Raw genomic sequence first — 27,919 nt, 5'->3', positions numbered from 1 at the left:
AGCAGAAAGTAAGACCAGGAAGGAAAAAAAAAAAAGCAGAATGACATAAGCATATTTAGTAACCAACACGGCTTGGCTGTGTACATGCATCCATTTTGGGTGTAGAGGCCAGTTTAATCCATTTTCTAAAAAAACTAGCACGGCTGATTGGCAAAATGTTGCTATTGGATCTGTACAGATCATACAAGTGCCAGGTGGGTTTCGAAATCACACAGCTGCAACCTGCCAAATGACACCATGCAGTTTGAGATGGAAAGAAGTGTAATGACAGAGAACGTAAGTTACCAAAATTTTAATGATCAATATAACATTAATTGGATAATAGATAAAGGACATCCATTATGTCTGAAAGCCAAAGTGGCTGCTTGCAGTCTTGCACATGAAAAGAAATCACAGCATTAAGGACAAAAAAATGCTCTTCCATCCAGAGCTCTTTACCTTCATGTGTTGTCGTGTAATTCGCATTTAGATTGTCAGCTATACGATGATGGAAGAACTAAAAGGTTCCAGATGAGGCAATGGTGCTGGATAGCTAGATCATTAACAACAAACAATACAAAAATGAGTTTTAGTTAGTTCGAAAGGTTAGAGACGAAATGGGGAAAAGAGAGGTAGGAGTTGGGAGAGCACCTTGTTTTACCTTGGGTGGTCAGTTAGCTAGCGGAGCCGTATATGTAAATCTAGGTTTGATGCTTCTAATTCCTTGACTTGAACCATTAAATCGATGCTGCAGTCCCGTATTCTTAGACGTTCCAATGAGGCCGGGAAGCCGTCCTTGGGCAGCGACATGATTCCCGGACATCCATTGATATTTAGTTTATAGAGAGAATAAAGGCAATGCAACCCTTCGGGGAGGGACTGCAGACGAAGGCACTTCCGGAATTTCAGGCATTGGAGGGAGGTGAGGAGCTGAAGTGCCTCTTCCTGTTCTTCTGTGAAGCTTTCCATCCACAAATCATACCTGAATCGCAACTCGCGGAGGTTGGCAGCGAGGAGACTGCAAATGGGGCTAACAAGCACTGCCGAGATGCTGTCCACCTCAAGTTTTTCCAGCTGTTGGAAGTAGGAACCTCCCGCAGGTATTACTTTCGTCATCCTTGTTGCCACCTCTAAGAACAAATCATCTGCTACGGAGTAGAGATGAATTTCGTCATCGGCTTTCTTGTAGACCACCAATTCCTTGAGGCTGCACGTGATGAGAGGATCGAAACCATGCACTGTCAGGTTATCACAGTTTATCAGTGTTAGATGAGTGAGGGATGTGAGATTTGTGAGCAGAGCCATGGACTGAATGCTCAACTCGTCGCTGATATTGAGTTCCCTGAGGGAAGCAGGGAAGAACTTGTTGCTCCGAGCTCCGGCCTCTACCATGGAACACCGATCGAACATCTTGCCACATCCCCTAATTTCGACTTCTTGGAGTGAGGATAGATCATGGAGACCCCCTCCATCCGCCACAGGAAGAACCAGGTTCTTGCAGCACCAGATTTTGACATAGCTCAATAAGTTGGAGGATGGGAGTTGCAATACTGCTTCCTCTCCAACCTCAAATGAAGAGAATTTCAAGTGGAACTCAGTAAGAGCTGGGAAACGGTTTAGTAGCTTTGTCAATGAATTTCTGGTAAGACGACAATCACTGATTTCGAGCTGCTGAACTGAAGGGAAGATAACACCCTCTTCAACTTCACTAAATAACATGCTTTCACATCCTTTGACGGCAAGTCTTGTTAGGGAGCTGAGCTTTTGGAGATCAGTCAATGAAACGTGTGGCATTTCTTCGATACTCATATCTTCTACTTTGTCCAGGTTATCAAAGACCAAAGCACCTCTGTATCCATGTGAGATCAGCTTGTTTTCTTGAAGACACAACAAATCTCTCTTTTTTTTTTGAAGAGAACAACAAATCTCTCTTATGCTCTGAGACAATAACACATGTCAACATGGAAGTGTGAGGTATAGGGGGCAGTGATAACTTGGGGCAATTTTCAATCTCAAGAGAACACAGGTTGGGAAACCATATGGTGTTTATGTCTTGTGCATAGGATGGCACAAGCAGCATAGAGAGATTGGGACAATTTTCACACCTGATGCTTGTAATCTTTGAAAACAAATGACAATGAGCTCCCCCAACCCACTCCACAAGTTCTGGCATATTAACAAATTCAACTTTCTTTAAGTGTGAGAAACTTTTTTGTGTAACACCACCAAAATTAGGTCCAAACCGACGCGTGCTTGGAATATTGTTCAAAGTTAGTTCCTCTAGCTGCATAAGTTGACCAAAAGGTGGGAGAATGCCCCAAGATACACCTTCTATATGCAGAGATTTCAAGTAGTTTACACAAATATTACCACACAACCAACTAGGACCAATGGAACCACCTGGGTTCTTTATGACAAGTGCTTTAAGATTAGAAGGTGGTTGAAGACCTTCAAGAACATCAGATCTTGTGGTCCGTTGCACCATACCCCAAGCTAGCACCAACTTTTCCATATTCCGTTTGGACATCAATTTTGCTTTATTAGCTTCTTCCCTTGTTGCCACTTTCTCAAGATTAAATATTTTCAATTCACCTCCAAGATCTGTCAAATCCCCTAGCTCACTTAGTTCAAACCCAATGTCCCGTTTTTTAACATGGTACTCTTCCGACCTTTGTAAATACTTCATCTTGCCAATCCCAGGAATATTGGAACAGAGTTCTTTTCTAGCATTTAAGAGGCATAAATTGACTAGATGATTGATGTCTTTTGGCAAAATACATTTACTGTACCCTAAGTCCAAAAATTTCAAGTGATAAAATCTACTTACTGCATTTGGTAGAGACAGTTCTACGTCATAAGGTATTTCCAACTTTAGATACCGAAGGTGGATCAGTTTGGAAAAGTTGTGCGGGAAAGATTGGAGCGAGTTTGCATGCATGAATAGAACACGGAGACGTTTTGTTTCTTTTAATAAATCTTTGATAAGGATAAGCATGCTTGCATTGCCTTCTCCAAAAAGCATCAATGTCCGTAAATTTCCTATGTCTATTTTTCTCTTAAAATTTTCCATTTCTCTCTCAAAACTATCCTCATAGTTGTCTTGTAAGGTGATGGATACATGACGAATGGACCATGGAATGTTATCAGACCTGAAATCATATGAACTTATATTGATGCACTCTTGTGATGAAATATTTTGTGCTAGCTCATGTAATAAGTCGTGCATTACATAATATTGCCTCCCTGTCCTATCATCAACTTTCTTCACAAGAAAACCATTACCTTCTAGTTCGTCCAAATACTTTAATCCAATATCCTCAGCTCTATTTTTATGACTTCCAGAATCTATGATGCCTAATGCTTCCCAAAAATGACTAATCTCTATATTATTAAAATGGTAGTCCTCAGGGTAAAGGGCACAATAAGAAAAACACCTTTTTAGATAAAAGGGAAGGTAGTCATAGCTAATTTGTAGTGCTGGCATTATGTCATCATCATTTCTCTGATGTTGCCACTCATTTCTTTCAAGAATTTCTATCCAACGTTCCTGTGAAATGCGATACTTCAATAATCGACCAACACTTTTGGCTGCTAGCGGGAAACCCTTCAATTTCTTAGAAATTTTTCTTGCAATATCAATTATGTTGTCTTCATAATACTCGGGCTTATCATGACCAAATATACATTCTTCAAAAAATGTGAAGAATTCACTATCCCCAAGACCTTGCAGTCTATTGGCTTAGTTGTTTTTACCATCTGTGCTATGGATGGAAATCGAGTTGTGACAAGAACCATGCTACCTTTGGCATCCCCTTTGCTGAATGGAGCTAGTAGGCTTCCCCACTCAGCTTCACTACCGCATTTCCACATATCATCCAAGACAAGTAAAAATCTATTGGATTTCAGTCTTTGTGCAATGGTTATTTGGAGCTGATCCAAGTTGGATAATTCATCCACTCTGCGGCTTCCCTCATTTTCAGCATGATATATGCACTTCAAGATCTCCTGAGTGAGTTTAACCACATCAAAATGAGTAGACACGCAAACCCAGACCTTTATAGAGAAGTGTGCCTCTATTGTTTTGTCATTGTATAGGTATTGGGCGAAAGTTGTCTTCCCAATTCCACCAGGACCAACTATAGGAATAACTGATAGTGTTCTACTATGAATAGTAAAGTTAGTCATGGCATCAAGAGTCTGATTAAAGATGTTTTCCCGCCCATACAATTTATCCTGTGTAATTGTTGAGCTGGTAGGAGGTCGCTTCGGTGGTAATGCCCTTCCTACTGCAGGATGGATAATTTTGAGCAAATTGGATACAGGTGTACATGAGGCATGTATGCCCTCTATCACCAACTTGATTTTGTTGGACATGTCTACTCGATTGAATGTCAACTTGCTAACATGGTCAGGAACATCACTATGGGACTTGGGTATATCATGTGGATCATCCGCGTCATCTCGTGCAGAGGAACAACAAAAACATGAAAGCCAGTTACCGGTGGTATGATGAAGAGCATGGCGGCCATGGATGAGCACTTGACCACGAAGGCCATCGTCTACCATGGGAGTGGCCTCATGGGTGCCGTCGATCTGGTCCTGGATGATGAAGTACTGGAGCTCGTCCAAAACGTCCTCAGCCTCGTCAGCCTGCTTGGTCAGGATTTCTAGGAGCACCCGTAGGCCATGGTTGTTTCTGACATCTCTCTCTTCGGCCGCGTCAAGAAGACCTTGCGTGTATGCAAGATCGGTCTTGATTTGCTCCATGTTGAGGCCAAGCTCTGTGCTGGCCACGTACGCTGCCACCATGCCATCGGACAGCTGTGTCACCACCTTTCCGAGGAGCCAGCTCGCCGCACCGACGGCCACATCCATGGATGGATCTCCTCCGCCTGCCGATCGAGAAAGATGGTGCCAGATGCAGCTGGGGTTAATTGGGTTTGAGTGTTTGGTGCTGGACGTATAAGTTTCAGACTTCAGATTGGCTCTGAGTCCCTGATGATTCTATTTGTACCAGTAACCAGGCTTGATTGCTTGATGAAACAAACTACTCATGTTTGATGTCTGCCTCATGACGTCCCAAGCATCAGTATGGCATTCGTCACATGGCTATACGTTGATTCTATCCAAAATCTTGTTGTTCAATACTGTCCATTGCCACCACCAATCTTTTGTGGTTGGTAAGGACATGGATTGTTCAGTTTTTTATTTCTTTTAAAAAGATTATTTAGTTTATATGGAAGAAGATGCATCGATTTGTTTTAAATAGTCCTGAGTTTGGTAGTGACGAAGATGAGGAGCCCCTTGATTTGTGAATGTGGTCTAATGATATTAGTTCGTCAGCGTAAAATAAAAGGGATTTGTTCATTGACACAACTACTCGAAAAATAGAAGTATCCACTTGGAGCATTAGTATAGTTAAGTGGTGGTATCAATCTATCTATTTATTATAGGGATTATTATATTATTAAAATATCTTAAAAAGAAGCCACCATATTTGCTACAGAGACTAGAAATTCTCACATTAATCAAGGAAAAGAAAAGATTTAAACTATTAAACCGCGACGATCAAAATTAGGGATCTTTTGGAATAGCAGAGGTCTTAGGGACTTGGCTAAATTCAGATTTCTTTCGGACATAACCAAGGAGCAAAAGCTAGACTTTATTGCTCTCTTGGAGACATGCAAAAGTGATTTTTCAAATGCATGCCTTAAGAACATTTGTGGAGGTAAAGACTTTTTGTGGCATTGGACTAGACCAAAAGGGAGATCTGGGGGTATTCTTTTGGGAGTAAATTTGGAATTTTTTGACGTTTCTAGTATTGATGAAGGAGACTTCTATGTAAAGTTTCATGTGCGGAATAAGGAAAATGCCTTCCAATGGATCTTTGTAGCAGTTTACGGGGCTGCACAAGAGGAGTATAAGGAGGCTTTCCTTACTGAACTCGTCAGATCTTGTAGAAAAGAGTCTTTGCCGATTCTAATTGGAGGGGATTTCAATATAATTCGAAACCCTAGCGAGAAAAACAATGACAAGTATAGTGATAAGTGGCCTTTCTTGTTTAACGCTGTCATAGATAGCTTAGACTTGAGAGAGCTGGAGCTCACTGGACGTAAATTTACGTGGGCGAATGCTCTACAAAATCAAACTTTTGAGAAGTTGGATAGGGTGCTTATGAGCACGGATTGGGAAGTGAAATTCCCGTTAGCAACAGTCAAAGCTCTGAATAGAGAATTGTCAGGTCATACACCTTTATTGCTTGATGCGGGATCTGGGACGCATGCAAATAAACAACCCTTGTTTATTGAGTGTTTGGTGCTGGACGTATAAGTTTCAGACTTCAGATTGGCTCTGAGTCCCTGATGATTCTATCTGTACCAGGCTTGATTGCTTGATGAAACAAACTACTCATGTTTGATGTCTGCCTCATGACGTCCCAAGCATCAATATGGCATTCGTCACATGGCTATGTGTTGATTCTGCCCAAAATCTTGTTGTTCAATACTGTCCATTGCCACCACCAATCTTTTGTGTTTGATAAGGACATGGATTGTTCTGTTTTTTTCTCTTTTAAAAAGATTATTTAGTTTATATGGAAGAAGATGCATCGATTTGTTTTAAATAGTCCTGAGCCTGGTGGTGACGAAGATGAGGAGCCCCTTGATTTGTGAATGTGGTCTAATGATATTAGTTCATCAGCGTAAAATAAAAGGAATTTGTTGATTGACACTACTCGAAAAATAGAAGTATCCACCTGGAGCATTAGTATAGTTAAGTGGTGGTATCACCCGAATTTTTTAGATGTAAGCACATGCAATCCAGTAATTACAAAAATAAGCACGCAACAACCACATTTAGATGCATAGGCAAGATGCTCACATGAAGCACGGTGCTTCCATTGAACCACTTGACCAACAGACTAATGGGCCGCTGAATTAAGAACGTTAGCGCAATAACCCACATCACCAATTGGTCAAATGCATCATTACGGGAGCATGCATGGTTTAATTGTGTTGTTTTCCTTTTACAACTCATTGTAGCATATGTATTTCTTACATTATTTACATATGCTCTACAATACAATGTGAGCTATGAGACCAAAACTATTGCTATTAGCTGAAGAAAAAGAAGAGGATTAATACTATTGGGCTGCTCGCACGATAGTGCTAGAAACAAGACCGCAAAACCCCCATATACTACTTCATTAGGTCCTCTTGGTCAACCCGATATTGACAGTGGTCAAGTACTTGTGTGAAGGTTTGTTAGAATTAGAATTCCAAACAATGCGTGCTCACATATGTAATTATTGGACTGCATATGTTTAGATGTAAAAAAATCGGTGGTACTACCAATCTATCTATTTATTATAGGGATCATTATATTATTAAAACATCTTAAAAAGAAGCCACCATATTTATACTAGGAAGACTAGAAATTCTCACATTAATAAAAGAACAGAAAAAAGATTTAAACCATTAAACCACGATGATCAAAATTATGATCGAAAAACCTAGCAGTTATTCTGCCGGGATGTGTACTAGTACGTGATATAGATGGGAGATTGAGTTGCCCATCGTTTACCCCTTTGTATGAATGAAGCTGATCTACTTCGAGCCACTGTCGCTATTGAATTTCCGTATATCATTCAACTATGGGAAGAACAAAATAAGTCATGTCATTTGGAGTCAATTAAAGCTTACTATTAATACTATTGCCAATGTCTATTTGAGGCAAAGTTGGAGACAGAGACAACACGCGCACCTACTACCTTCTCTATAATTGTCTTGATTTTGCTGGACAATGACATGGCTACTCCATTGAAAAGCAAATTCTCAACGGGGCCATCTATGTCATTGTAGGGTTTAGTTGCTTCATATTTTGGTATCATCTTTGGTCGGAAATTAGATCTATAACAACATGTGGGCTCTAGAGTCTAGACTAGTAAGGCATGGTTTGTCAGTACCATTGTAACGGTCAACGGGGCCATCTATGTCATTGATATTTTTGATGTGTACATAATACGGATCTATGACTTGTTCATGTGTAGATTGAAAAAAATGAGAAGATGTTTGTCGGAAGAGTAGATATGCACCCTCATCTAATATGTTGAGGATTCATGAAGGACAACAACACATGTTGGACCAAGAATGGAGAGCAAGACTCAGTCGGATGACAAAGTCACCTTTTATGAGTAAGAGTTGGAGCCCGTCACGAATGAGTCATCGTGATGGACTATAGGATGCCTCGCGCGCTGGGTAAAACCCTATCAGTAACAAGTTTTTATTTAGGTCCGACAAAGATGACCCCATCGGTGATGGCTGCTCGCTCGATACAGATGAGTTTTCACATACTAACCACTAATCCGTGATCAGGCCTTTTAAATAAACTAATAAAATGCAAACAAAGTAAAGTAGTCAAGAAAGGCTGCAAGTCAGTCGTCTCTTGCAATCCTGCTTCCACGATGGCAATTGCACAAGTGGTAAGTGTAAATGATTTGCATTACTCTGCAATTATTGGTACACTAGCCTAGCATGATAATCATTGTTACATTAAGAGTACAGCATCAGGGGTCCTTAATGGCATGTGAGTTGGCTACACTTAAAATGGGACGGAGGAAGTAGTCCACCACATATGATGATATGAATTACATAGTGATCACCAATAATGGTTGTCAACATTGATAAGAGATTAGGAACTGTAGGTACGAACCTATGCATGCATACTAATCTAGTGTCTAAAGCTTTCGGATACTCTAGGACGCAAATTATCTCTTTCCGCACCGTTTCTTTCATGTTCAGGGCAGAGTTATAGCAAAATGAAAAGGGGGTGTCACATGCTTCCCTTACTCTTTTTTTATCCAAATTTAAATTGATACAGGTTCTTAAATTTACATTGAGAAAGATACATATATAGTCAAAATAGATGAACTATATATAGCTTAAAAAATTTCTTAATCAGACACCCCCTCTCAATAGTAGCTCCATGCCTCCATCCCTACTCATGTTTGGACATCTTTTAAAATAAACAAAACTACAAAGTTAGTACGATGTTTTATATTAATATAACAATAAAAGAAAATTAACGCCGCACCAACCACCGCTAAGCAAGATCAGAGAGTGCTAAGCCTAGACATGAACCCACCACTGAACGACCCACGCCAACACCACCAATCAGCTAAAACTTATCCGTCGAACAAAGCGAGAAGGGTTGCAGAGGGAGATAGCTCGAGCCTCGAGAGAAGCAAAAACCTATCCCTCGATCGAACAAACCCGCTGCCATCCAATGATCCAAAAGCGTATCATCCCGCGCCAGAGGGAGCGCGAGGCGCCTGAGCAGATGCATGCTTCTGCGGATCGTGACGGCGGATGGCATCGGCGTCGACGCGGCGTCCCTTGTGAGATGCATGCAGGATGCGATCGTTAGTTCGCTACTCATCCGGAGGCGTCATGCGCGGAGGAAGAAGAGACCTCGCGCCTCTCTGCTTGCAATGCGTGGAGGAGTAGAGAGAGGAGAAGCCCAAGAGTCTGGCTGGCCCCTGGGCCACCCCAAACACACACATGGGCTGATTTGTTTGAGCGCATTCGGCCCAGGCAAGCCACAGCCCATTGGAGAGGGCCCCCGGCGCCGTCTCTGTAACCTTGCTCGCCATCCGGTTGCTGCAAGCCTGCAATGATGAACAGATACAGTGTAAGTGGTTCATCGCAAAACAAGCGCTTCTGAGCTTCTATAGGAGCAGCAAGGGTAGGGTAATGGACTAATGGAGAATCAACTGACCATGCAAATGGTGCCTAATCTCTGGAGGATTTTCCTTCTCGGCTCTGTCAAGATATAACGACAGATGCCGGCTGCATTACTCGTCCGATGGAACACCAATTTGTCTTGGAAACCACCTGGAAAAAACAATGCATTGGACTGTAATAACTGTTCTGCAGAATCTCTAGGTTGAACTCATGGAAACAATTTGATTTGAGGAAGCAAATGCAAAAGCAAGTCCCAAATTAATTTAACGTTATTTTGAGGAGTTATATTATGTCGTCAGACATTTGCCGTATTACATGGCTGAAAAAGGCTCGCCAGGGTGAATCTAGAACAAAAGGAACCATTCATTTGTAAATGTTACATTAATGCTCAACAAAACAAGATAATTGTATCGCTATCGCAAGTGCATTATTGAAAGTAGGAGTACGAAACACACATAAAAATGTATTCTCAAAAAATAAAACACATATAAAATGAGCACCATCAGCATCAAAACACAATATCTAACCACGAGGGTTATTTCATTAACCATCTAAGAAAAAGTAGACATCCCTTTTATATGATAAATTATTTTGACTTTTTTCATAGTTAAACTTTTTAAATTTGATAAAATTTATTAAAAAAAGCAATGTCTAAAACATCAAATCGGTTTCGCTAAATCTTACTTTTTTTTTTGCGGGGTCGCTAAATCTTACTTTGAATATATGTTGATGATATGTTTGTTTTGTGTTGAAAATGATACTATGTTTTTCTATAAATTTGATTAAACTAAAAGAAGTTTGACTAAGAAAAAGTCAAAACGACTTATAATATGAAAATGAGGGAGTACATTTAATCTTTCAATTCGCTGCCTTGTATTCCCTGACATATACCAACTATATTGACACTATTATATACTTTGGGTGGGTGTGCGGTGCCACTTGGGCAGTTGGGAGGGGGGGGGGGGGGCAATCAATCAAGTCCTCAGGACAGAAAATTGTGATTACACTGAAGATAAAGTGAAGAGCATTTTTACTGTCCTTGAGGCTATGCAGTACCAAATCGTGACCGTTGATCAGGCCTCATCGGACGGTCAAAAATCATCTGTACCTCATGGTACCGCACCTCTGCCTTGAAGCGGTACCGTGGGTGGGAGGGTAGTTATGTACTTTCGCGTCTATTCCGCATCACACACGCAGCATCCCTTCTCTGTTTGGCGAGAGAACAGAACCCGCGTATTCGACGGGCTAGAGCAACGAGAGAAAGAAACCCTAGAATGCATGGCGGCGATAGATGGCGGCGGGAGCAGGTTGGACTGGCGACCCGATGGCGGCCTAGATCGGGTAGCCTCGGCGAATCATCAACGGCGGCGGGCGCGGCAGTCTGGATGCGACGGCTGCGCTGCATTGGCGGCGGCGGCGATTCGTCGGCGACGGCGGGCATGGCTGTCTAGATGCGACGGCTGTGCTGCATCGGTGGCGGTGGCGATTCGTCAGGGTCGGAGGGCAACGGCCTCGATGCGACGGCGGCGCTGCATCGGCGGGAGGCCGGCGATGGTTGGATGCCGATGAAACTGATGAAATTCAAGGATAAGCGAGCAACCCTCACAACTGGATGGAATGCTTTGGTTGGAGCCAATCTTTTCGAGCAAGCTGATGTTTGTGTGTTTCTGTTCACTGAAGTGCCGATGTAATATGTCTATCAGTCAATTCTAGTGGTATGGTTTGCATAATTGATGCCCCTGTTTGTGTGCATTTTGTATGGATGCTTCTTGCGAGATTTATTACTGGTGCATGCTTGCTGATTATTTGTTACTAGTGGATGCTGTCTGCGGAACTGAAGTTGGTGTTGCTGAGATGAAATACACATATATGCTGCTGAATTGACTGTGTCACAATTGCAGTTTGCCTGAACTTATTGCTTCTCTTGCTGGAATTACTGCTACAAATTTAAATTTGCTGCTTGGTACTGCTTTTTGATGCTGAAAACTGAAAATTGCTGGCACTGCTGCTTCTTGAACAGAGATCAAACTTAGACCAACAAGATTCAAGTACTTACTTTATGAAAGTTGTACAAGATACAAACAACAATGGTTGAAACAACTTATGCACACAGCATACAACGTAAATTCAGCTCAAACTTAGACAAACAACAACATCATACAGCATATTTGTTCTGCTACCAACACCTTCCACTGTACACGGCACAGTGAACCTGCCAAATAATTTACCACCTTCATCACTTCTTCAACCATAAAATGTACCAACAAATAACAAATCCAGATGAAGCACATTTCAAATTTAGTTCTTATTACGACAGAGTCCACACCAGATGGTGGAAAAGATGCCGGAGTCTTCGGGGTGGCTACGACGGCGGATGGGACGGGGTGGAGGCGGCGATGTTGATGCGCCTGCGACGGCGGATGCGGCGGGTGGAGGCGGCGACGTCTATGCGGCGGCGTTGAAGCCACGGCGGCCGTGGCGGGGTCGATGTGACGGCTGCTCGGCGGCCTCAATGCGACGGCGGCCGCGGCGGCCTCGGTACGACGGCGGCAGACGCGTGTGCGACGCACAGCCGCGGCGGCCTCGATGTGACGGAGGCTGAAGCTTGTGTGACGCGTGGCCGCGGTGGCCATGATGCGACGGCGGCCGGAGATGAGGTAGAAGGTAGGAGACGGGAACAGGGTATCGCTATTGGTTGAGTGGGCGGTGATTTGCGGCACCTTAACTTTATTTAGTCCAATCATACCCCTTCTAAATCAACCGTTAGATTAGATTGGTACCTCATGGTACCTCGTACTTCATGGTACCTCATGGTACTCCCTCAAGGATGGGAAAGATGCTCTAAAGTGAAATACTTGGAAGAAATTGAAAGTACCTTCGGTTTAAAGGATCTGATCAAGATAAAGAGTTTATCTTGGGCTTGCTGACAGTTCGGCTTAGGAGTTGAGATCCCACTGGTAATGCAAATCATGTATCCACATGGCTCTGACAACAGGGGAGAAGCAAATTTACATTGTGCCCAGTGGACCATACTGGGTCAATGTGCCTCTGCCCCTGAGACATCTTGCTCTCACCTTTCTGTTTCAAGAAAAAAAGTGTAATAGCAGAGGAAGTAGTAAACTACCATATTTGTACAACTAATGTAACATTGGTTAGATAACAGATCAAGGAACTCTATGGACTATAGGGGCTGAAAGCCAAAGTGGTTGCTAGCTAGTACCTACTGCCTAGTGCAGAAAAAATCACAAAAATTGAGGGTAATAAGTTGGTTTTCGATGAACTAACCTCACGATATAAGTCACTGATGTATCATGTACTTTTAAATGTGGGTTTGATGCTTCTAATTTTTTGACTTGATCCATTAGATTGATGCTGCATCCCTCCATACTTAGATCTTGCAGTGAAGCGGGGAAGCCCTCCTTTGGCAACAATCTTATTTGAGGACATCAAGAGATGTCTAGTCCATAGAGAGAAGAAAAGCGATGCAACCCTTTAGGGAGGGACTTTAGGCGAGAACACCCATAGAATTCTAGGTATTGGAGGGAGGCAAGGAGCTGAAGTACCTGCTCCTGCTTTTCTGTGAAGCTTTGATCAGTAATCAAGTCAGACGTGAATCTCAACTCGATGAGGGTCGCAGCGAGGAGGCTACAAATGGTTTCAACAAACACTGCTGAGATACTGTCCACATCAAGTCGTACCAGCTGTTGGAAGGAGCCACCTGCAGGCATAACTTTGGTCCTTGCCACCTCTGAGAACATATCCTTTGCTATGGAGCACCGATGATTATTATTGCCGCTTTCGGGGTTATTATAAACCACCAATTCCTTGAGGCTGTATGTGATGAAAGGATTGAACCCATCCACGGTTAAGTTAACACAGTGCTTTAGTGTTAAACTGGTGAGGGATGTGAGGTTTGAGAGTGGAGCCATCGATTGCATGCTTGACTCTCCCACAATACTGAGTTCCTTGAGGGAAGTAGGGAAGGGCTTCCTGGTCTGAGCTCCTGCCTCTACCATGGACCACTGAGAAAACATGTTGCCACATCCATTGATCTCGAGTGTTTCGAGTAGGAGAGATGTTGGAGACAGCCTCCATCCACATCCTCCACTGGAAGAACCAGATTCCTGTGATTTGAGATTGAGGTAACGTGCAATGAGCTGGGCGATAGGAATCGCAGTACTACTTCCTCTTCCTCTTCAGATTCAGGAAACATGCTCAAGAAGAAATGGGTAAGAGCTGGGAAACAATTTAATAACTTACCCAATGATTTTTCGGTAAGATGACAATCTCTGAGATTGAGTTGCTGAACTGAACAAAAGATAAAACCATTGTCTACTTCACTGGATAACATGCTTTTGCATCCTGTGACATCAAGGCTTGTTAATGAATTCAGCTTTTGGAGATCAGTCAATGAAATGTGGAACATGTTTTCAATTGTCACATCTTTTACTTTGTCCAGGTTATGGAAAGCCAAAGCACCCCCATAACCATCTATTCTCAGTGTCTCTTCTTCAAAATGCAGCTTTTCTTGATTATCTTCTTTCACAGTAACACGTGTTAGCATGGTATTGTGAGGCATGGGGGGCAATGACAACTTGGGGCAATTTCGAATCTCAAGAGAACACAGGTTTGGGAACGTACCATACTGTGTTTGTCTTGTGTGCAAATGACAGAGCACTTAGAGAATGGCAACAGTAGCACCGAGAAATTGGGACAATCTTCACATCTGATGCTTGCAAGCTTTAAAAACAAATGCCAATGAGCTCCCCCAACCCACTCCACAAGTTCTGGCATGCCAACAAATTTAATTTTCTTCAAGTGTAAAAAACTCTTTTGGGTAACACCACCAAAATCAGGTCCAAACTTACGTATGCCAGCAACATTGATCAAAGTAAGTTCCTCCAGATGCATTAGTTGCCCGAAAGGTGGGAGAGTTCCCCAAGATAAGCCTTCTAGATGGAGAGATTTCAAGCCTTTGACACAAACATCACCACATAACCAAGTAGGTCCAGTGGAACCACCATGGTTTCGTATGTCAAGTGCTCTAAGATTAGGATGTGGTTGCAGACCATCAAGAACGCCAGATCCTATGGAGAGTTGCTTTGCACACTCCAAACTAGTGTCAATGCTTTCAGATTCCTTTTCGATATCAATTTAGCATCATTTGCTTCTTCTCTTGTTGCCACATTTTCAAGGTTAAATATCTTTAGCTCTCCTCCAAGCTCTGTCAAATTCCCCAACTCACTCAGTTCAAATCCAATGTCCTCTTTCTTAACATGGTACTCTTCCAGCCACTGTAAATACTTCATCTTTCCAATCCCAGGAATATTGGAACATAGCTCCATTTTAGAAATTAAATGGCGCAAATTGACTAGGCAAGAAATGTCTTGTGGCAAAATACACTTACTATACCCTAGGTCCAAGGATTTTAAGTGATAAAATCTGCACATTGCACTTGGTAAAGAAAATTCCGAGTCATATGGTAATTCAAGTTTTAAGTAGCGAAGGTGGAGTAATTTTGAGAAGTTGTATGGGAATGATTCAAGGAAGTTTGCAAACATATATAGAACACGAATGCACTTTGTTTCTTTGAATATATTTTTGAAAAATATAGTCATATCTTTATTGTATTCTCCAAAATACATCAAAGTCTGTATATTTCCTATATCTATTTTTCTCTTGAATTTTTCCATTTCACCCTCAAAATCATTGTCATATTTATCTTGTAAGGTGATGGATATATGGCGAACAGATTGTGGGACATTATTTGACCTAAAGCTATATGACCGTATACTGACACACTCATGTGAGGAAACATTTTGTGCTAACTCATGTAATAAATCGTGCATGACATAATATTGCCTCTTATCATCACTAACCTTCACTAAAAAGCCATTACCTACTAGTTCGTCCAGATAACTTAATCCTATATCCTCAGCTTTATTATGATCACTAGAATTTATGATGCCTATTGCTTCCCAGAAAAAGGTGATTTCTAAATTATTAAACTGGTAGTTCTCAGGGTAAAGGGAACAGTATGAAAAACACTTTTTTAGATAGAAAGGAAGGTAATCATAGCTAATTTTTAGTGCAGGCATCATCCCATCGCCATTTTGCATATTTTTCCACTCATTCCTTTCAAGAACTTCTATCCAACATTCCTGGGAAAGGTTCTTCTTCAATAGCCGGCGAACTGTTTTTGCTGCTAGTGGGAAACCCTTCAATTTCATAGAAATTTCTTTTGCAATATCAATTAAGTCGTCAACATAAATCTCAGGTTTGCAATCAGCAAATATACATGCTTCAAAGAATGCGAAGAACTCATTGTGTTCTAGACCTTGCAGTTCTATCATATTAGTTGTCTTCACCATTTGTGCTATATATGGAAACCGGGTTGTGACAATAACCACGCTGCCTCTGGCCTCCCCCTTTGTGAATGGTGATAGTAGGCATTTCCACTCATCTTCACTGCTGCATTTCCAAATATCATCCAAGACGAGTAAAAATCTTTTGGATTTCAGTCTTTGTGCAATACATTTTTGGAGCTGGTCCAAGTTGGATGATTCATGTATTCGACTGCTTCCTTCATTATCAACTAGGAAGGTAGCCCGTGCACATGCACGGGCACCTTGTTTAATGCTGATTTAGTTTTTCGAATGTTTAATTTTTTTTTAGATATACTCATTTTATTAGTCTTGCTAAAATGTTTAAATGTTTCTATTTAGAATTAATAATTTTTGGTTCAATTTTCATTTCCTTTCATCTCTTTTTTTTTGGGAGAATTCCATTCTATGAAACATCCTTGAAATGCTTTGATCCCTGTAATTCGGGATGAAAATATGTGGGTTGATCCTATAACCCGGCATGGGGTAAAGGTATCCATTCTTAATTATCTCTCTCCAATTAAGTAAGAAAGTTTTAAATAAAGGTCATAGTTTTTTAGCAAATTACCACTAAACTGGAGTGTCATATAACAAATACACGCTTCTAGAATGTTCTATGCTAAATGTCGGGAATTCATGATGTACCGTATCAAGTTTAAATGGACATTTTTCTTATTCCTATATGGAATTAGCTTATATATTGCTAAGGCGACATCATGGTTATTTCAATGTTAAGATTCCTTAGTGCAACCAACGTGCTCTGTACGATCAATATGATATTCAACTGGTTACGCGACTTCATATATCACATATATAATTTAGATGCTAGGATCATCTTAAGATTATTTATTTATCTCTTAAAAAGATCATTTATTGATAAAAGATCAATATCGGAATGTATGGGTAAATAGCTCTTATATACATGCTGAGGGAAAAATATAATTAAGTAGATAGAAAGTCATTAGATGTCTAATGGAATATAAGTAATGGGTCTACCAGTTTTATGAAAAATTAAGGTGGGATATTTTGATTTTTAGTGAGAAATTTTAGAATTTTCTTTTATTTAGTGGAGGCCTCAATATGGATGTGGGTCTAGAATGTAAATTTTTGTTAGCAAAATATAGTCCATATGGGTATTAAATTATTGACTTCACATAAATAATATGGTAATTCAAACAGATCATAAGGGCCATAGGGATAGCTAGCTGGACCTAATATATGGAGGTTAAATTGTGGTCTTTTCTTTGCCCATAAAGATAATTTTAATTTTAATTGTTATAGAGATGGAATAAATAGAGAAAAGTAATGCCGCAGGAATAGGGATGGAGGGAGGGTTGGGATGTATCTTTTCTTCTAAAAAATATTTATCTAATGATCTGAAATAATGTGTTGATGTTTAAGTCAAAACCGATGGCCGGATGTTTTTATTTTTTTCTCAGATTTATTAGGACTTTCTGTAATTTAAGCGAGATTAGTAGCAGCTTACTAAAGCATTTACGTACTTTAATGTCCTGATTGTTTGGGATTTTTTTTAAAAAAAATCTAATAACGACGTAAAATAATGTGTCCATCGATTTAAGTGGAAACCAATGGTTTAATGTTTCTGTAATTTAAAAGTGCCACGCAACTGTTAGAGACATTTATAGTATGTTTAGTGGACATATGATGTCTTTTTGTGGGTCTTTTTTTTTCCATAAAGATAATTTTAATTTTAATTGTGATTGCGATGAAAAAAAAGAAAGCAATACTTGCGTGCTGCACGGAGGCGCGGCGTTGAGAGGTTTTGGTTTTTAAGATATATCTAACATTCTAAAATAATCGGTCCACTGATTTAAATAAAAATGGATGGTCAGTTTTCTCTATTTTATTAAAATACCATGCGGTGGCTTGGGAGTATTTTTAGGGCGTCACATTGACGACTTAGGAGCGTTTATAAAAAGTTTAATAAACTTTTAATATGTTATAGATAGATATGAAGATAAAATTAGGGTGCGTAAAAAATAATTAGGATATGATTATTTGATTTTAATTATTACAAACTTGACAAATGAATCTATTTGACTTTTTAAAACAATTGGCACCTTATATAAATTGTCAAAATTTTTGTGGCGTTAGGATTTGAAATATTTTGAATCTGTCCATTGATGAAAGAATATGAATTTTAATTGTAAATTCAAATTTTATCTTTGAGCTACGTAGGATATATAATTTACTGACAGCGTCCTGTATGTAGGAGATATAATTTGCTAGTCCCGTAGGAGTAACTAATCTGGCTTGCTTTTGCTTAGAGATAGATTTGGTATCTTATATGGAAGAAGCATCAAACTAATCTACATAAGATGGATGCATCGTGCGGGAATGCACATGTGGGCCCTCGCTTTCTATACACACAAATACACGATACATTGAGTGGGGCTGCAAATGTGGGTCCCTATATATCTTGTTGTGCCATGTGGCAGCTAGAGATCGTTTTGAGGATGCCATATGTCAGCTTGAGAGTGTTTATAGGAAATTTAATGGACTTTTAGTATATAATAGAAGATGTCAAGTATGCACTTGAGGATCTCTTGTGTGAGCCTAAGCACATCGAAGTTAGTTGAGACACAAACCCAAGCCTTATTGATAGAAAAGTGTGCCTCTGTTCTTTTGTCATTGTACAGGTGTTGGGCGAAAGTTGTCTTCCCAATTCCACCAGGGCCAACTATTGTAAGAACTGGTAGTGTTCCACTATGAATAGTGTAGTTAACCACGTCATTAAGGGTATGTTCAAAGATGTCTTTCCTCCCATACAAAATATCTTGCGTAATAGTTGAACTAGTGGGTGGTTGCTTTAGGGTGGCAATCCTTCCTATTGTACGGTTAATTTTGAGCAAGTCGGATACACGGGTACATAAGGCATTTATACTTTCTATCAGTAACTTAATTTTGTTGGACATTTCTACTCTATTGAATGACAACTTGCTAACATGGTCAACAACATCACTATGTGACTTGGCTGTATAACCATGGAGGCCACTGGCCTTGTGTCGCGTAGAGAAACAAGAAAAGCATGGAAACCAGCTACCGACAGTGTGGTGAAAAGCGTGGCGCCCATGGATGGCTTGACCACGGAGGCAATCATGTACCTCCGGGATTGTCTCATGGGTGCCGTCGATCTGGTCCTGCAAGATGAAGTAGTGCAGCTCGTCCAGCGTGTCCTCAGTCTCGTCCGCCTTCTTGGCCAGCTCCTCTAGCAGTATCCGCAGGCCGTGGTTGTTGCTGAAATCCCTCCCCTCAGCCGCGTTAAGCAGCCCTTGCGTGTATGCAAGGTCAGTCTTGATCTGCCTAATGTTGAGGCCAAGGTTGGTGCTGGCCAAGTATGCCGCCACCAGGTCATTGGACAGCTGCGTCACCACCTTGCCGAGGAGCCAGCTTGCCGCACCGATGGCCACCTCCATGGATCTCCTCTGCCGGCTGGCCGCGAGAAAGATGATGGGTCAATTGGTTTTGAGTGTTGGTGGATAGTAAGTACAATGCTAGCTGAATGCAGCAGTTGAGACTTGAGAGAAGTACCCTGCGCCCTCTGATGGCTTTGCTCCTTTACTACTGGAATCCATTCATCATTCGCGTGTACAACTAATGCAACAAAAGGGAAAATTTTAGTTTTGTCTTCCCCATGAAGTGGTCATGCATCGAGATGCCATCCCTCACATGGCTGGGTGCATGGTAGTCAACTCTGGATGAGAGGTGGCGTGTGGAGTAGGAAGCAGGGAAAAAGGCGGTGACTTGCAGGGTGGCAAAAGTACCTGGAGAGGCGTCAAGTACTTCCGGAGACAAAAGAGATGAGCTGTGTTCCAATCCAACAAATGGTACCACCAGGTACTAAACTAAATCCGGCCTTTCAATCTACTAGGGTGTGATCGGAAATGAAGTAATGCAGTCAGCTAAGCACGCAACGACGCAATCTCCTCATCCTCGTGAACAAATGTGACTATCTGAGTTGGATGCCGCCGCATTTCGCGCTCCTCGACGCGCGACGCTGTTCCTCAGCTCAGGCGTGTCTTTGTCCCACACCTGGCGCGCGCCTTCTCCCTCCTTTGACATGCCCGACTCTGTCACTGCCGCCGTAGCAGTCTGCACACGACGTTTGTTCTGCATCAGAGGTGGTTGTTGTGGAGCTTCTCACATGAGTATCGATTTTTTTTGGCTGTCTGACATATTTTATAGGCATTTTATATGGTAATATGGGTGATGAAATGGGAAACATTTTTTTGTGAGAATAAAGGACCAAGAAGATGTACGAAGTGTTGCTTTGCTGCTGGGCGTTGGATCTGGAACAATGCTCTGAATTACCATGCTTGAATTCTCAAACATGTTGCTATGTTGATGGGACAACCTGAGTTTTTGATCTCTGTTGTGTGATAAGTTCTGTTCTATGTAATCTATGGAACCTAGAACCTGCTGGCTGGCCCAAGTTCCCGGGGGTGGAATTTGTATTGAGATATTTCAATGAATATATGGAGTGTGGCTGAATTTGTTTTCCTAAAACACTGTTGCAGTACCCAGAAACCTGTTCAATCAACTTATTCTGGTGAGATTGTCTCAAGGTAGCATCTAGTGAAAGAACTGCTATACCTATCACACTAGAATAGAGGTTCGAGAGTTTTTCTGTTAAGAAATAAGAGGCACCAGTTACCTGCGAAATTTTTTTATTTTTTAGACTTTTTATTTTTTTAATTTTATAAATAGACCTTTCGAAAAAATATGTCCGAATCTGAACCTTTTGGCTACTCCAGCCCGCCTGGCTTGGCCAAATAACTTTGGCACGCCACGCGCAGCTGGCATGGCAGTGCTGTCCTATCATGCTAGCCTCTTGCCACCCCACCGTGGCTGGCGTGGCAAAACAACGCTACTAGCCTATCATGATTACGGATAAGGTATATCTCCTATCCTACGATTTATAGAATATATGGATACGACATACCTTCGTGTGTACGATATATTTCCGTATACGATGAGGAAATTAACAAGAGATTATAGAAATTATCCTCACGAGCAAGTGAACAACAGAGTCCTACTCGGAGAGGGTTAGGTTATACTATATCGTGTGGGGTCCATAGTCACCGAGTTTTACTTGGAGACTAAGGTGATTCATGTTATAAAAGACACACCCCTAAGGGGTCTAGATCATCGAATCATAGCACCAACACCACCATTGTAGCCTATAATCCGGAGGACGTGAAGCCTACTCGCTAGAAGATCTCGTCGAAACCATCTCGACAAGGATCTCGCTGGTAATCTCGGAATCGTTGGTTCTCTATTGTAATCCGTGGTTCTTCCATATCAATCTCATATAGATTGGATTATGGCTATTACCTTATGAGGGGTCTGAATCAGTATAATCCTTGTCTCCGGGTTTGCTTGATGTCGTATCGTGTAGATCCTCGTACCAACATACCCCTATACCATATTCTTCCAGTGTGCTGGTATCCCCCGTCGACACGGAGACAAGAAATATACTGGTTCAGTTTTCGGAAATATATATTGTTTATACTAGCTTGTTCAGACCCCTTGATAGGTAAATAGCCCTAATCCAATTTATATGTATCGTTCGATGATGTTTCACACCGATTATAAAATTAGAGGCAAGCTAACTAATCTAAGCCTAAGTAGTCTTCAATGAGGACTAATCCGATGACTTGTAGTCGGCGCCTCGGCGGCTAGCTTTAGGTTTCCTCATGGCTAGTTGGTGTTTGATCTGGCTTATGGCTATGGTTTATAATTTGATGCTATGTCTCAATGGGAGTCTTTGTATTTATATGGGTATGACTGTTCAATTAGAACTTGAAAACTACAAGTGGGATAGGAGCATATAAGACCTTATATTACACGAATCGATCGGATTCTGACATATTGAATGGCATTTACATGTTATTCGTAGAATGCCCATATTATTTTTTTAAGCCAATAGAAATTTCATACTCAAATATATATATACCCTTCCATATAAATCTAGGTATATGGTATTTTCGTTCCATATAAAGCTATAGAGGGCTGCTAGCTAGGGTACGGCATCCCGTCTAAACGAGATACTTTATATTGATGACGTTAGCTCCGCCACCACTTTATCCACTCACGAGTCCACCACTCAGCGCCGCCCTACGCGCTCACGCCCTAGCTGGTGGAGGAGCACGCGCGAGGCGCTAGGAGAAGGCCACAGTACCAGTAGTGGCTTAGGTGGCAAAGTTGGTCCCTGCAGGCTGTAGCAGCCTGGTGACCCTTGTACCAACACCAGATTGAGAAGAAAAGGCATGGACATTTGGAAAGGAATAGAAGGGAGAAGACGAGACAAAACGCTGGTGGTCGATAGCTCACCACCTGCCCAAGCGGCAGTGACGCACGTTATACCTTGTACTTGGTACCTATGTGATATTGGTTGGTACCTATACCAAGTCTAAAACCTGTAGGTATTAACCATGCTACCAAAGGTACCAGGTCTGAAACTTGTGAGTATCAACCATGATACCACTAGTACCAGGTCTGGTACCCATATGTATCAACCATGATACCACAGGTATCAGCCTTGAAACCTGTAGGTATCAACCATGATACCAAAGTTACCATGTCTGAAACTTGTAGGTATCAACCATGATACCACTAGTACTAGGTCTGGTACCCATAGGTATCAACCATGATACCATAGGTACCAGCCCTGAAACCTGTAGGTATCAACATGATACCACTGGTACCATGCCTGATACCTGTAGGTACCAGCTGAGCCATGGTGATACGCCACATGCACGACATACCTGCGCACAACGTCGACGAGCAACACGATGTCTGCAACACCACGTCGATTGTCAATCGAAACTCCAAATCTAGCACCTTCATTTGTCTCCCCTTCATCACCACTAACAGTTGCGTGGGAGGATTCACATCGATTGGCATCCTCCTCGATGGCATGACATCGAGGTGGAGGCCACATGGGCCGGTGCGATCATCACCTCATCACTGACATGGCTCAGGCGGATCCAATGACGGGGAGGCCCTAGATATCTCTAGATCTGGTGCTGGCAGCCCTCTCCTTGGCTCGTTGATGGTGAGGGGGGATGGAACAGGAGGGTAGGTGTAGCAGGAGAAAGGAGCTCTAGCCATTTTCAAGCTTGTAGCTAGGCAAGGAAGAAGAGGAGAGGAAGGAGAAGAGTGGCGGCGGATGCGAGGCGTAGGTGCAAGAGAAGAGCGACAAAGGAGATTGGGGATCGAGTCGGGCGGAAAAGGATGCAGACGGATAAGGACGATGACCATTCATTATGTATCCCGTCCCCACTTCCCCCGTACGGGATATCGTCGGTTAGTTTTTCTGAAGCTAGTTATGTTGTATTTCTGACAAAACCGGATACGATTATAGGTGGTATAATTATCTTTCTGAAATTCGGTAGAAATATATTTCTTTTGCGGAGGTAGCTAGTAATAGAGTGGACACAATCTTGTGCTGATTTGTTTTTTTTAAAAAAAATTACATGACAAATCGAGAAATCATAATCATCCTGCAAAAGGAATAGTAGTAACTAATTTTGTTCGTAATTATAGAAAACATTGGTTTTGTTGTCGTGCAGCAATTCATAAGTACGGAAAAGATTGTTTTTTAGTGATGCACTAATTTGATCAACAGTCGCGTGTCAAACAGTATCATGTCTAGTGATTCCTCTCCGTAAGAGCGGTTACAATAATGGGCGATATAAGGTCCACGTAAGATTTTTTTATGATATGGAGGAGAGAGTAGCAGCGGACGACTAAGGCCATCCCAACCCTCCATGCCATCTAGTTTCCATAGCATTAAATACCTCACATAAGCAAAAATCATACTCCTTCTATTTCTAAATATTTGACACCGTTGACTTTTTAACATATGTTTAACCGTTCGTCTTATTCAAAAACTTTTGTGAAATATGTGAAATTATATATATACATATAAGTATATTTAACAATGAATCAAATGATAGGAGAAAAATTAATAATTACTTAAATTTTTTAAATAAGACGGATAGTCAAACATATGTAAAAAATTTAACGGCGTCAAATATTTAGAAACGGAGGGAGTATGTGGCAAAAAAGTTAACGAGAAGAGAGGTAAAAAGATGAAGAAACCATCTCTACACAAGAACCAAGAATAAAAATATGGGAATATGTTGATAAAAGAAGAGAGAAAAGATGTGATTGGATGAGAATCTATTATATTATTAAAACTGCCTTGAAAGGAGGCACCACGTTCGCTGTGGGGGCTAGAAATTCCCACATTAATCGAAGAAAAAGTGAATAATCTACACCATTGAATTATGGTAGATCTATAATTTAACCATTGAGATTGATTGGACAGATATTATTAAGAGTCCTACTCAAACTTTGTAAAAAAAAAACCAAAAATTCAATCCTCTTAATTGGCAATCTGCCCGCTACAGGCAGCAATGGCGCATACAATTAATAATACATCCAAATATTATATAAGGAGATCTAAAAATTACAAAATTAATAAATAATAAAAAGAAAAATAAAAAGAACTACACCAATTTTTTTAACGAACAATCTGTACCAATTCATGGTGGACATATGTTATAGTGGTTGAGAACGATTGCCCAGAAATAAGTACTGGGCAAATCCTACTCACAAGTTATAAAAATACTAGAAAAATATAAAAGTACCCGAGAACAAAACAAGAATATATCTATTTGAACTCCCAATCGGGCAAGGGGCAACTGATAAGCTCGTTTTCTAAATAGTATTTGGTTATCTTTTAAAAAATCAACATTAACTGTATTCAATTATGAATAAAATTTATCAATAGCTGAAATTTAAAATAAAAAATAAAATAAATTACAAAATTAGAAAAAGAAAAATGAAAGTTCAAATAGGAATAAATTTATAAATAACTGAAATCTGAAGTAAAAATTATCACATTAATCGGAGGGAAAAATAGAGTTCAAGTAGGAATATATTTTTAAAAATAACTAAAATTCAAAATAAAAATAAGTAAATATTTAAATAACAGCCTATCTAGAGCATAACGTGAGATTAATCAAATTCGGAAATGAAAAATAAAATAAAATTCAAATTAAAAAAAAATAAAAGTTCAAGTAAGAATACAATTAAAAATAACTAGAATTAGAAAGAAAAATATTGAAAGAGAACTACCATATAGAATAAAAGAAAAAAAAAGAATTCTGTTGTATTATTAAGAGGACAAAACGAGGGTGACAAAGGAAATGGGCAATGACGGCTAGCGAGACTTCTACAAACTAAAAAAGAAAACCAAAGAATGGTCAGGTTATATTTTTAAAATCCCAATAATAATGAAGAGTTCTAATAGGAATAGAATTTATAAATAATTAAAATTTGAAATAGAAAATAAAGCATATCGAAAGAATAGTCTAGATAGGGTAGAACACGAGATTAATTAAATCAACCCTAATGATAATCACGTTTGATTTTAAAATCTCAGTGACAATAAAGAGGGGAGACAGCGAGCAAGCCGTAGAGGAGTATAGTGACAATGTCGCTCATGGTTTGGCAGGACTTCTTGAAAGACAAAAAAATAAACCTAAATAATAATTATGTTTGATTTTTAAAATCCCAATAACAATAAATAGAGGAGACAACGGATATGCTGTAGAGAGGTATAATAGCCGCGTTTGATGGGATTTCTAGAAATTATAAAAATGAAACCCAACGAGACAACAAACTATAAAAACTATGAGGTCCAATTTTGAAAGGTTTGAGACTTATAGAAAGTAAAGAAAAATAATGATAATCATTTTTGATTTTATATCTCAATAACAATAAAGAAGAGAGGCAGCGTGTGAGCCGTAGAGGAATATAGTGGCAAAGCCGTTGACGGTTTGGCGGGACTTCTAAAAAGCAAAAAAAAAATTGAACCCAAACGATAATTATATTCAATTTATAAAACCCCAATGATAATAAAGAGAAGCGGCAGCGGACGAACCATAGATGAGTTAGTGGCAGTGTTTGACGGGACTTCTAAAAATTATAAAAACCCAACGAGACAATAAACTCAAAAAACAAACTATAAAGTCTAATTTTTAAATGTTCCAAGAAGAATGAATAGAAATAGTGATAGATCAAACAAACAAATAAAAAGGTAACAGACATAGGAGTAGCGACAGGAGTGACTTTTAAAATCTATAAAGGCATAAACATGGGGATGATAAGGTTTGACCTTTCAAAGTCTTAAGACAACAAAATAGTTATTTAATAAATATGAAGTAAAATCATATTAAAAAATAAATATTTTGTATGGGTGCTAGCCGCGCAATTGCGTGGGCCACCCAGCTAGTTTAATTTAAAGACACCATCCATTGAATACATAGTGTCTATATGACATGGCAAGTATAGAAACCAACTAGATAGTTTCTTTGTTGGGGATGGCCTAATTAGTCGCTTGACTGCACGCTCGCCCCGAGGCAGCGGGGCCCACCAGCACGTCTGCATCACCATCCACTCCGCCCGCGTCCGCCGGTATCACCACCAGCGCGTTCGCTCCGCCTGTGTTCCCTGTTGTTGCCGTCACGCTCCACCGGGCCGCCGCCTCATCGACCATGGCCAGCGTCTCCGTCGCCCTCATCTGCCGTCGTCGCGCTCCACCGGGCCGCCGCCTCGTGCACCATGGCCGGCGTCTCCATCGCCCTTGTCTACTGTTGTTGCCACCCTCGTCCGCCATGGCTGTCGTCTCCATCGCCTCTGCTCGCCTTGGCAGTGGCCCTCGCCCACCGCAACTGCCTCGGCCGCGGACCTCGTCCACGGCGGCGGTGGCCGTCGCCGTTGTGGTTCTCGTCCAGCCCGGCCGCCTACATCAGCCATGCCATGGCCGCCATCGTCGCCCGCGCGGCCGCCGCTGTCCTCATCCTCAGCGGCTGCCGTTGTCGCCGGTGTCCACCCTGTCATTCTCGCCCGCATCCACCGCGCCGGGCCGCTGTCCTCGTCCTCGTCCATCCCACTGTCCTCGCCCACATCCGCCGCGCCGCGCCATCCTCGTCCTCATCCATCCTGTCATCCTCACACACACCCGTCCTACCACCCTCGTCCGCCTTTGCAGCGGCCGCCATCCCCGTCCACCACAGTCGTCGTCTCCTAGTACAGCAGCGCCAGACGTGCACGCGCCGGACCGGATGAACGCGGCGGCCATGATGTACTGATGTTCGTCCTTGTACTTAGGGGCTGTTTGGTTGCTACCCTGAGCAAAACTAGCCTGGCCTGGATCTAGCCTGAGTTCGATTACCTCCTGTTTGGTTGCCACCCTGAGTCTGTTTTCCTCTTGCCTGGCCTAAGCAAACACGTAATGTCATTAGCGTGAGCCAGGCGACCAAAATCGGTCGCTTGAGCTCCATGCGCAGTATCGCTAAGAAAAAGCGGGCGGCGTCGTCGCGCGAAGACCCCCACCACCGCCGCTTTTGCCTCCGATGCCGGCGTGTGAGTCATCACCAACATGCTAAACCCACCGCTACGTAAAGCATCTCGCCCCCTGCCGCTGGGCGAAGCCCTCGATGCTGTCGTCTCAAAGGATTTCGCGCACGAAGCAGTCCGGCCGCCTTGCTAGATCTGCAGCCTCGAGAAGATGCCACCATGGCTGCTAGCATTGGATTCGTTGATAGTAAGTGCTCTGCGTGTGTCTGAGAGAAATATCATTGATTGAATCGCTTTACATGGCTGGGAGAAATCATGGAATATTTAATTTGGTGCATGCTTGGATTTGGGGATTTCTTTCTTATTTCTCTTTCCCTTTTTTTCCCCATTTTTTCCCCATGGATTTCAGTTGTCTTCTATGAT

General features: G+C 41.5%; 2 pseudogenes; both read right to left on the bottom strand.

Annotated features, from left to right (window-relative positions):
- Positions 1-103: 103 nt before the first annotated feature.
- LOC127763908 (disease resistance protein RGA2-like) lies at positions 104-4,940 on the bottom strand (annotated as a pseudogene).
- Positions 4,941-12,686: 7,746 nt separating this feature from the next.
- Positions 12,687-19,560, bottom strand: LOC127761950 (putative disease resistance protein RGA3; annotated as a pseudogene).
- Between the last annotated feature and the right edge of the window lie 8,359 nt (positions 19,561-27,919).

This window comes from Oryza glaberrima, chromosome 2 (genome assembly GCF_000147395.1).
Source record: "Oryza glaberrima chromosome 2, OglaRS2, whole genome shotgun sequence".
NCBI lineage: Eukaryota > Viridiplantae > Streptophyta > Magnoliopsida > Poales > Poaceae > Oryza > Oryza glaberrima.
The sequence above is the reverse complement of the archived record's forward strand: the minus strand, read 5'-3'. Positions and strand labels throughout refer to the sequence as shown.